We start from the raw sequence: 11,238 nt of genomic DNA, 5'->3' as shown, positions 1-11,238 counted from the left end.
TATCTGTGTCTTTATTTCTGGAAGAAACTTAACTCTGAAGTGGTAAGAGGAACTATGGGTTGCTGTTACATTTTGGGGATTATTGCCTGGAAGTTGCTAGTATTTACTTAAAATTCTTGTGTGTAGATAAAGTTCTCATTCTGAAAAAAAAAAAAAAAAAAAAAAAAGGGCAAACCTCTTTGAGGCAGCATTTGGTTACTTGATGTTGTTTCTTAACCAGGTGCTTGCTCAAGCATTTGGTTACTTGACCTTGTTGAGGAAGACTTCACTCTCCTGTTTACACTGAACTTTCTGTAAGTGGTTCATTAGAGGGGTATGGAATCTTGAAATATGAAACATGAGCATGTGAAATATTCCAACTACAAAGATGAGGCCTTACAAGGATTCCGTTTTCTTGATTACATTGTCATCTTCATCCTCTAATCTGTGGCTTTCTATTTATTAAGATTGATTTCCATAAGACATTTGTTAGTCTTTATACTTGGAGTTCCTAGCAAAGTGCCACACAATGGCAGCAAGTATATTGTCAGGCTCGCTAGCCATTTTTGTGGATATTAGACTAAAAAAACTGGATTAAAAAAAAATCAAGAAGCTGACTGCTGAATATTTTCTGGTTAAACTGGGAAGCTCCTTTACTCTGAAAGGAAGTGAAAGTAAACAGCATCTGAAGTTTGCAGCTAGCTGCTTGAATTTCATTCACTGGGAACTGTAACACTGAGCAAAGTGCAGCTACCCTGGTTGGTGCAGAGGGTAGCCCAGAGACTGCAGATTCACACATGCAGTACTCCCAGTTGGCCTGAACTTGATCCAGGCATTGACTGTGAGCAAAGCTGGGAGCTTCAGTCCCTATGGACAACGTGTCAGTATTGTTGTGATTTTTGCCTGTGTTATGAGCTTCACTAGAAGAATTCCAGCCTGCAGTCTTCACTTTGTTTTTTCCAGACTGTTGAATAGTTGTTGTAGATATGGCAGGGCACTTTTAAACCCAGCTGGACAGTCTTTCTGCCTTATTTGGCTCTTTTGTATGCAAGAAAATTGTTCCAAATAAGGTACTCTGAAATACTTGGAAAGGTGGAATCTATTTGTTCAAAGATTTCTTTTTTTTTCAGTTTTGCATTCACATTTTGAATTATGGACAGCTGGAAAAATGACTTTTTGTTCTGTTGCTGATGGCTTAAATAAATAAAACCTGCTTACTTAGAAGCAAACAGTGGTAAGCCTGGCAGTATTAGCATGCTGCCAAGACCCAACAGTTTTTTTAGGTGTTTGCTGCCTCTGTCCTTCTTTGGATAGTAGGTGGAGTAAGTCACCTGAGAGGCAGACAGGAACTGTTAGCCTTCCTCCCTCCATAGTTTTACTGTCATTATCTGCTATTGGCAACTGTGGTCATGCCATGGGACAACTCAACATAATTTTCATTAGAACAGTAGGATGCTGTAATGGTTTGGGTGGAGGAGATGACTCTTTGCAGGACCTGAGCTGGATTTTGTGATGGTCCTCAACTTATAATTAAACTTACCTCTCCACTCATGCACTTTTATATCATAAGTATACATGTGTAAAATTGCAAAAACAAGAGTGAAGAAAACATCAGCAATCTTTTTTCCATAAAAGTGGCTGCTCTTTTTTTAACCTTAAATCTGTCCCATGTTTGCACCTTTGGAATTCTAAAGGGCAGCATATTTTTTATGTCAACCGTAGGAACTCTCTATTGTTACTTTCCCTGGCCAGTTAATTCAGAAGTTTTATGGGAGAGAATCCCTCCAGGAGGAGCTCAGCAATGTTGTATCAGGCTTCTTAAAATTACTTGCTCTCCCTCTTTATGTTCTGAAGTCCAAATCCGTTAGGTGCATTAAGTTTGTTTCCAGAGATGTTCGTTTTATAAGAACTGGCCTTTTGGTACAGAAACCTATAGGATCACTTTTTTCTTACCCATAGAGTGTAATGCTTTATAATATTGAGATACTTGTGCTATATGTAGCATTCACTGGGGAGAGATGTTGCAGTAGCCTATGTGGTCAGCATTTTCTGTATCTAGCATTATTGCTAAGCAGAAGTTCTTCAGCTGGACAGTGCCTGCTCTGTGGTCTCACAACTACATTACTTGAAAGCCCAAGTCAGAAGGTCAGAGAGAACTTGTGACTTTGAAGTTACATGTAAGCAGTCTGCATAGGCCCAATTAATAAATCTCAGTGTTTGGGCAGTAAGTTTGCCCTGAGGAGCTACTGGAGAGCAGAGGCTATTGCAGCACTAGATATATCACAGTTTATGACATATTGTAATGCTGAGTCTGAGACCCAATATCCTTGCTATAGTTGAGTGAAGTATGACAACCTTATCCCACATTTTTTGCTAGAGTAGCTTTGTATACTAAGCAGCCTGCACTGTTAGCTGTTTTTTTGTGTTGCACAGGTACTAGGATACCTAGCCCCAAGATGGGAATTCCTTCCCTGAATTCCTCTAGTTTTGCAGTTGTCATTTTTTTCAGCCAGCTCACTTAGTGGGATTATGCTAGAGATGAGAGAGGCTTTCCTATGGTGCTGATTAGTCAGATCTTAGTACTGTCTCAGGTGAGGTATGTTTGGGATTCTGCTATCTGCAGACCTCACAAGTGATACTTGAATACAGCTAGGAGTGAAGGAGAGTGAAAGGTCATGTGAGACAGCATGGAGAAGAAATAGAGGATTCAACAGAAGGACTTTAGAGCAAGGGTAAGTGAAAACACAAGATAGTAGCCATTGGGTGGAAATACCCTTCTTGCTGCTTGTGTTGACTTGAAGCTTCTCCTTTCAGACCTAGCATTGGTTCTAGGATGTTCTATTGGGGACACCAGTTTCATCATTTCCTTTTTAATGTCAATTTTGTTCAGCACTACAACTTGAGTGATGAAACATTTCTTTAGATCAATACAAAATGTGGCATGCTTCAGTTTTCCTTTGGACTCAGCTTTTCTATGAAATGGCATGTCACTAAAATCATTAAAATTTGGAAAGCCCTCTTTTGGTGAATGCTGTATAACTGGTCATCGCTTCATTTGCCAGCTTCCCCTTAGAAAGATAGGAAGATTAGAATTACTTGATGCATTTTTGTCACACAATTTCTTGTGAAGTGATATGTCAGCCTTCTAAAAGGATTTTACTACCTGGCTATTTTTGATAGGCTGAAGAGAATAGAATAGGGAAGTGATTTGACAAGTTTATTTTTTTTTAAACTACTTCCCCTGAAAACAAAGCTAGTGCTCTACATCTAGGGATTGTGAAAGTGCTGTTCAGGGACTCCCTGACACACCAGAAACTTTGAATCTCCATGTTAAAGGAGGGCCACAGGTGGCTCGGTGTTCAGGTCAGGGTGCTGAGTGAAGAACATGTCCACACCTCTCCAGAGACACCTAATTAACATGGAACGTGTTGTAGCTAGTTGCCACCTTTGTTACAGTCAAGGCTTTAAGGATAGCAGCCACATGTTCCTCTGCTCACAGTGCACAATCCATGCCAGGGTTTCCAGACTGTATGGATGTACTGAGGTTAGCAGAATATCCTTTGCAGAACCATGGGGAATGCAGTCCAGCCGTATGTTTTCTAGCCTATTTCACCTAAGCATATAAAAGCAGTTCGCCAGAGAATGTTTTTATTGTACTGAGGAAAAGGGAAAAGTGAGCAACAAACTAAAGCATGTGTTAATGGAAACATTTCAGCTAAAACTCTTGTTCCTGAGTCTTCTGTATAATCATCAAATGCAGATTTGGTTAGTATTATTTTGTTTTAGCTGAAGGATGTGCTATGTATACCTTTTCCCACCCTGTTAGGGCTTCTTTGGTCATGCTCTTTGACACAGCTGAATCTAGGCATCTGTGCATACAAATTGTAAGCCTTGCAGTAAATATGTCAGAAAAGCCCAAGAGCGGTGCTGTCATTTGATGGTGGAAGTTAGTCTGGCCTGACACACTTAATGCCTGTGTCACAAATGTCTATATTCAACTGTTTACCAAACAGGAAACTTAGGGTATAGCTGTATTTTGAGTTTCATTGCTTGTATCTTACTACAAGATGTATTAAGTGGAAGAAAGATACCTACATAAGAAAACCTCTGTGACAGATCTAAATGTAGAATTGGAGGGTGAACAAATTTATACAGAATTTTTCCATGTTATGTATTTTTAATGCCTTGTCCAGTCTATTGTAGCCTTCAGATTTTCCAGGTGCTACTGTTATTTAAGTCAGGGCTGCGTAAAACTTTCACCCTGACAGTCTGAATTTACTGAAGTCTCCCATCTTATTTTTGGTACTGTTTGCTGTTTCTGTCATTCTGAAAAAAGCTACTGTATTGTCTAATGGGGAGCAGATTTTTCTGTTCTAATTTGAAGTGCCTATTTTATAAAAGTCATCTTTAATTTCCGCAGTCAACTTGATATGGGATGGTGTGTAAAGTAACATCATAGAATTGGATTCTGTAAGTGCCAAAGACAGTTTTTGCTGGAAAGCAATGGTCCAAAATTAGTTCTAGCTGCATTAATTTGGAATTCTTCCATGCAACCTGCTAAAACTGGTATTTACAAGCATCTCTGGAGCTTTAAGGGACAGAAAGAGTTACCTTTGTTTGCTTGTCTTCCATTGCTCAGTTCACTTAAGTAGCTTTTGTTTCTGAGAAACCAAAGAAATTAAACGAAGGATTTAAGATAAAGTGTAGGTTTTGTAGAACATGCAGAATTTATAACATGTAGTCATTATAGAGAAATCTGCAATCTGTTTGCTTCTGAGCTGCAAATGTCAAAGCTTACTCTAAGACTGATAAAACCTGGTTAAAAACTGCACATTGGAATTTGTTAGTTCATTCATCAGCCTTACAAATTAGCATTGCAAATAACAGCTTGCCTGGAGCTTCACAGGATCTAGCAGATTTCTATAAAATGCACAGTCTGTTTCAGGCATTGCTAAATAATGTCTAGAGTTTAAGTCCCTATTACAACTAAGATTCACTGCAAGTCAGCCCTATCATGGCTGCTTGTTTGCCAGTAAATAGGCAGGTGGCTAAAAGTTTGTGCAGCAAGAGCTGGCTGCCCCCAGAGGAATGGTTTAAAAGAAATGATTTGCTTTCTCCAGTGTGTATGCAGAATGAAGCAGGACTGTGGGGTGTCAGGGTCCTCTCATATACAGCAAGCTTATAGAATGGAGTATGTTTAAATAAATACTTGCCCACCCACATTTACAAAAGGTTTGTAGAGGAAAGAGATCTTTAGCATGCACGTTACTGCTTCCCACCAACACATCTGAGGTGCTCATATTATACCTACTTTATCAGGAGGCAGGCAAAAAGTATGGCAGTAAGAAAACCTTTGCCAATATTGAAAGTTATATTTACTTAAAGATGTCCCATGAGCACATCTGTGTTCAAACAAAAAGCTTTTAAATGATGGAAACTTGATTGGGAGACAGGTATTTTTGATGTTAGTTTGTAGGAAAAAAAAAAAAATCAGTGTTGCAGACACTGAAAATTGTTATAGAGCAGACAACTGCTGGGTGATTTATGATAAAAGAATTTATTGTGGTTGCTGTTATTTCAAATATGCCTCTAAAAGACTGGTTTCAAGTATTTGATCCTTGTCACTCCCCAAAGTCTAACCCAAATTTTATTTTGTTCTTGTTAAAATTTGAGTAAGTCATGTAGAAATTGGAAGTATATTTTCCATATGCATACTTTTATTGCACTACCTTTCCTTCCTGAATCTAATAATACTTTGATTTTTTTTTTAAGCTACCTCTTTATGTTGAGCTTTTTTGTCAATTTTGTATTTTATTGATTTTTAGGAAACTACAAAATACTTGCTTTTTTATTTGTGTGGGAATCCATGACATAAAGACCACAAGTCCTCTTTCTGTTTTTCTTAAAGGCCTTTTAAATTTAGTTAAAAGACTTAAGCTTTTGAAGGAGCAGAATAATTACACACTTAGAACATGTGTTCTCCCGTGTGTAGTGTTTGCTTTTAGAAGGGCCAGAAAGCCCTTAATTTTATACTAACCTCAGTTGAGGACATGACTTTTCAGAGGCAATAAAAAGTTTTAAGTTGAGGAGTTTTAATCAATTTAATTTATTGCCAATTAAAAAGCTTTTAGTTACTGCTTTTGGTATTGGGGAAAAAAAAAAAAGAAACCACATTTAGGGAAAACACTGCTGCTTTCTTCCAGACACCACTCTTCCCTCTCTCTCCCCCCTTGCCATCCCCTACCCCATGGCAGTCTCCAATTCCTTGGCTGCATGTTATGCTCAGTTCCCTTCAGCAAGGCAACAGGCAGCACAGGAGATTGGGTTCAGTCTGTTGTGCTTGCTGTTCTTTCACTCCTCCTTGTTTCTTACTCAACTGCTCTCATGGGTTTCTTCACCAGCCTCAGTCCCTTTAGAGTTGCAGCTCCTTCTGAGTCTACTCTCAGGCACTGGTTTTTCCTTTGGCATTTCGCCTGCTGAGCTGTCTCTCCTTTCCATTCCTCTTGTGCTGGCATGGTCTTATCCTTTTTTCCTCCTACTGCTATAGCACTTTAATCTCTCTTTCTTGGCATTTACTGCCCTCTCTTAAACATGCTTTTGCAGAAGTGCCAGAAACTCCTCTGACAGTCTTGGAGTGCAGTGGGTCAGTGTCCACTGTGCCCAAGAGGCGAGGGACACTAACTGAAACACAGGAGGATCGATCTGAACATAGGGAAGCGCTTTTTTACTGTGAGGGTGACCGAGCACTGGCACAGGTTGCCTGGTGAGGTTGTGGAGTCTCCATGTGCGGAGATATTCAAAAGCTATCTGGGCACTTTAGTAGGTGGCCCTGCTGGAGCAGGGGGGTTGGACCAGATGACCTCCAGAAGTCCTTTCCAACCTCAGCCATTGTTATTTCTGTGCTGCCTGTCGCTGAGCTGGGGACCAGCACAGGGCAGTCCTCTTCCCACACAAGACACCCTGCAGCCCCCTCACTACCAAAACCCTGACAGTTATGCTCAATACATGACAATACAGGGTTCTCTTGCAAATCAAGTCCTTACATTTTGGGCGGACAGTTTTTGTGAGTGGTAGTTGGTAATGTATTCCCTTTCTGTGTTGCTGTTGTCTTAGGTCAAGTAAATGAAACTCCTAAGGGTATAATCAGACATTTATAGCTAAGTTCTCTGTCTGGTTGTATTTGCATCCCTGCTGATTTCAGAAGACAGAACTTAGATCTCCACTTGACCAGAGGAGCAGCCAAAGGGGTAAACTACTTTCTGCTCAACCCTTCATCATCATGAAAACAAATCTTTGTGTAGTCTCTATATCCTGTAGGCTTTGTATTTTTTCCCCATGCCAGTTTAATTTGAACCAACAATCAAAAGTCCTTGCCAGTTGAGAGTTGAGTAAAGGAAAAGTGGGAATAGGGGGGAATAGATTCACTGCTTCAAAAAAAAAATCAAGTTGTGTATAGTTGGTGTGTGTATTTTTAAATATTTAATTTTGATTACTTGAATACTGAGTGTTATGAGCCCTCCCATGTTAAAATGAGGACTGATATATTTCAGAAGTACTTTCTCTTCTTTAACTGTATTAGTGTGCTGTTGTTAACTCAGAATTGTACTGCTGAAAAATCTGGTTTTAGAATACTTGATCTGAGAAGTCATGACTAAAGACAGCATAAGCTTTTCCACAATAGACCTTTTATGGTGGTATATTCATATGTTCTGTGAACAGCTGTTGGATCCATCTTTTTAAGATGTTCTTTGCCATAGGTGAAGGGCCATAACAAATGTTGAAATATTCAGAATAATTGCACTTACCTATTCTGTTTTCTTAATGTATTTCCTATGCATACTGCCTTACCTGTATGTACTGTACTTCACTGGAGGTACGAAAGGTAAATATCAGGTTCTTAATTTATAAAATGTAAATTAGTTTTAAAAATAGTTCTGTAATACTACATATTTTCCAGTGATATCTGTCTTTAAGAGAGGGTGGTGGTGGTAAGCCCAGGTGAATTTAGTCAAAAGTTAATATTGGTGTTCTTTACATTCTCACTTAATTTCTGAATTATTTTGATCATTTGAAATATATTCTTTCTTTTAAGATTTTTGTAGAGGCTAACCTATGTTAGTAAGCCAACTTTTAGGTGATTTGTAACAGCTCTGATACTGCCTCTGACTCATACAGTTCATATAATGTCCTTGTAACTTATTTTGTGCCTTTTCTCCCCCGACACAAAATCTCTCAATAAAAACAAGCTCTTTTGCAACACTGCAAACCTATTTTATTGTACTGATTTTTTTTTTTACTTGCCTATCCCTTTTGTCTTGTTTTCTGGAGGGGGCTGAAGCTCTCATAATAGAATAGATATTTATAACAGACTCTGCAGAAGAAAATTGACAAGGTGGAAAGCAGGTCATTTTGGAATGTCAGTGCTACAAAGCGCCTGGGAAACCGGGACTGTCAGTACTAATCAATATATTCCACCATATCTAGCACAAATAATTTCTAACAAAAACTGGCACCAGTGGAATGTGAGAATCAATTTAGTACTGGCTTCAGTTGTGCTGATTGATGTTGAAAGTCTGGAAACACTTTGGGGGGTTTAGCATAGCAAAATGTCTGTGGTGTTACTAACATTTGTACTGAGGGAATTCCCACTAGTTGGCACTTAACACCCTTTCTTTAAAGTGCTATACAAATGCACAAAAACATAGTCCCTGTCCTCAGGGCTTCTGCCTAAACATCTTGGCAGGGAATGGCAGAATTTGAACATTTGTCTTCATTACCTGGAAATGAGGTGATAAATAGCTTGACTGCATTTCCTGTCCCCTGTCCAGTGACAAAGAAAATATTGTCTGAATCTGAAAAAAAGTGACTGTGGGATATAGGGATCAGTGCTTTATTTTAAACTGCTGGGTACCAGAGCTTTTGTGCCTTTGTATATGCTTCAAAAAAAAAAAAAAGTAAAGATTCTCTTTGAATTGCTAGTCCCTTGAGCAGATGCCAAAGCACTTCATCTATCAGTATTTTAAAGTGTACATACTAAAGAAGACAGGTGGTCTCCATGATAGATAATATTACCAGACCTTGTGTTATGTTGCATTTTACACTTCCTCAACATGGAGCTAAGAACAATAATCCAGCCAGACTCGCTATTCACCCTTCCTGGGCATGGCTGCAGAAGTCATCCTTTGCTCTTGTATTGCTTACTGCAAAAGAAAAATGCAACCATCTTAAGTATCTTTTCTGATTAATCTGTCATGTGCTTTCTAGACTCTCCTAAAGCTTTACACAAGGTATTTTGAAGTCTTTTGGACTCCAAGTATTTTCATCAGCAGCCTTTCTAGAATGAGTAATTAGAATATATGCGGCATACACCAGCATCCAAACCCACTTGTATTGTTCATCCCTTGATCTAAAGTAACGAGACAAAAGCCATCTTTTGTTCTTGTTATTTCCGATTCTTGTGAGCCTTCCTGTTATTTCTGGTGCTTGAGATACTTTGGATTTTATTTTAGTTTTCGCTTTTGCTGCTGTTTCACCATGGAGGTGATGATAAAAGGCCCAGTTTTTCAAATGTGTCTAGTTATGTGCTCAGCATAGTTCCACCCATAGCTGTTCAAATTTGTTGTTCCCTCCCCTCCAATATGTTTCAAGTACATCCTGCAGGGAACTACTGGCCTGAAAGACTTTATCGGTTGTCATCCACATGAGGATAACGACTGCTTCTGTGAGCAGCCACTGGGTATAGCAGTGGGTGTGATCTGCCATACCCAAGGGCTGATTTACATTGACGCACCTTTCTTCTGAAACTGCGTTAACAGGCTGCTCTTAAATGCAGCTTTGCTTGCCTATGCTTTGTCTGGGAACTGGCTGTATCTTGCTGTAACTGGAGCCTGTTTGACTACCAAGCCATTGCGTTGTACTCTTTGTTGGGCCAAGATAAGGAAAAACAGGGCAAGAGACCAAGAATGGGGGAAGGGGCCACAAATTACATATGGGAAGGACTGTGGTTCACATAGCTGTGAGATTTTTTTTTTTTTTTTTTTTTAAAAAGTTAGTGCGGCTCTAACTTTTGCTTTGTTGTGATGCTCCTGCTGTCAGTAATTTTTCATACTGACAAGAGGAAGACACCTCTGGAAGTCATCAAATGGGAGGTGTGGAACTAAAGTGCCATCCCTTGAAAGCAGGGACATTTTGAGAAATGTGCTTGTCCCTTGCCAATAACAGCTAGTACTGGTGTTGAGATTGCAGTAGTAAGCGTTGCCTACCAGCTGCCAAGCAGCTATCAGGCAAAATTATTCGGTTCTTCCAAACCGCAGCAAGCTCAAATTTAACTAAAGTTACCTTACTTCTACTGAACTCATAGATTGTTTCCAAGCAGCGCGCTTCTGAGAGTCAACTCTGCCTTTTCCAGCATTGTCATCTTGCATCTTGTTGGTTACACAGAGACAAGACAAATACTGGTGGTCAAATTCTCTCTGTCCTGGTGAATAAAGGTCTCTAATCCTGATCTCTTACTTTTGAAGAGCATCTTCAATGAACAATCCTTGCTGCAGGGAGGAGGGAAGAACCTCAACTTGTTGATCAAACTTGGTAACAGCAGGTAATATAATGTCATACTTGGAAAAGTGGTTCTTGGGTCACTTATTCTTGCCATTTCTTTTTCTAGTACAGATGAAAAAGATGCAACTGATCAGATTTACCTCCATCTTGGGGACGGAGGAGGTAATATGCACCAGAAAACTTGTAGCATTACTTTTGATCTCATTTTCCCTTCCACACTTATGCTACTGAAAAGTAGATAAAATACAACAATCCTGCAATCTGTTCTGCAGCTAGAAGTGGGCAATTTTGTTAATTTCTCTGCATTTTGTATAATCCATGCAGTAGCCCGGCAAAACTAAAATGGGGAATGTCACGAGGACTCATTGAAGGGAAGGCTGACTGATCCATGCAGGTGGGATTACTTGGAAGTTTGCAAGTTCAGAAACAATTAAAAATTCAGTTCAGCTTTATTTTGATTCAGCTATGGTTTGAGCCATGGACCAAACCAAATCCCAAAGCTGAAGTGCTCTAACTGGGGGGGTTTTTTTGTTTTTTTTTGGTTTTTTTTAGGACTGTTGTTAGCTCTCAGGTGCTGCATCTTGCAGTATGAGACTCCTGATTCCTAACCTGTCTTTCAGCTGCTTGCTTACTAGCCATGCCAGGACAAGGTGATGCCTTTGCTAATGTCATGATGGAGCTGTCTGCTGGGTGTGCTTAACA

This window comes from Fulmarus glacialis, unplaced genomic scaffold (assembly GCF_000690835.1).
Source record: "Fulmarus glacialis isolate BGI_N327 unplaced genomic scaffold, ASM69083v1 scaffold13538, whole genome shotgun sequence".
Classification (NCBI taxonomy): domain Eukaryota; kingdom Metazoa; phylum Chordata; class Aves; order Procellariiformes; family Procellariidae; genus Fulmarus; species Fulmarus glacialis.
Note: the sequence above shows the minus strand (reverse complement) of the source record.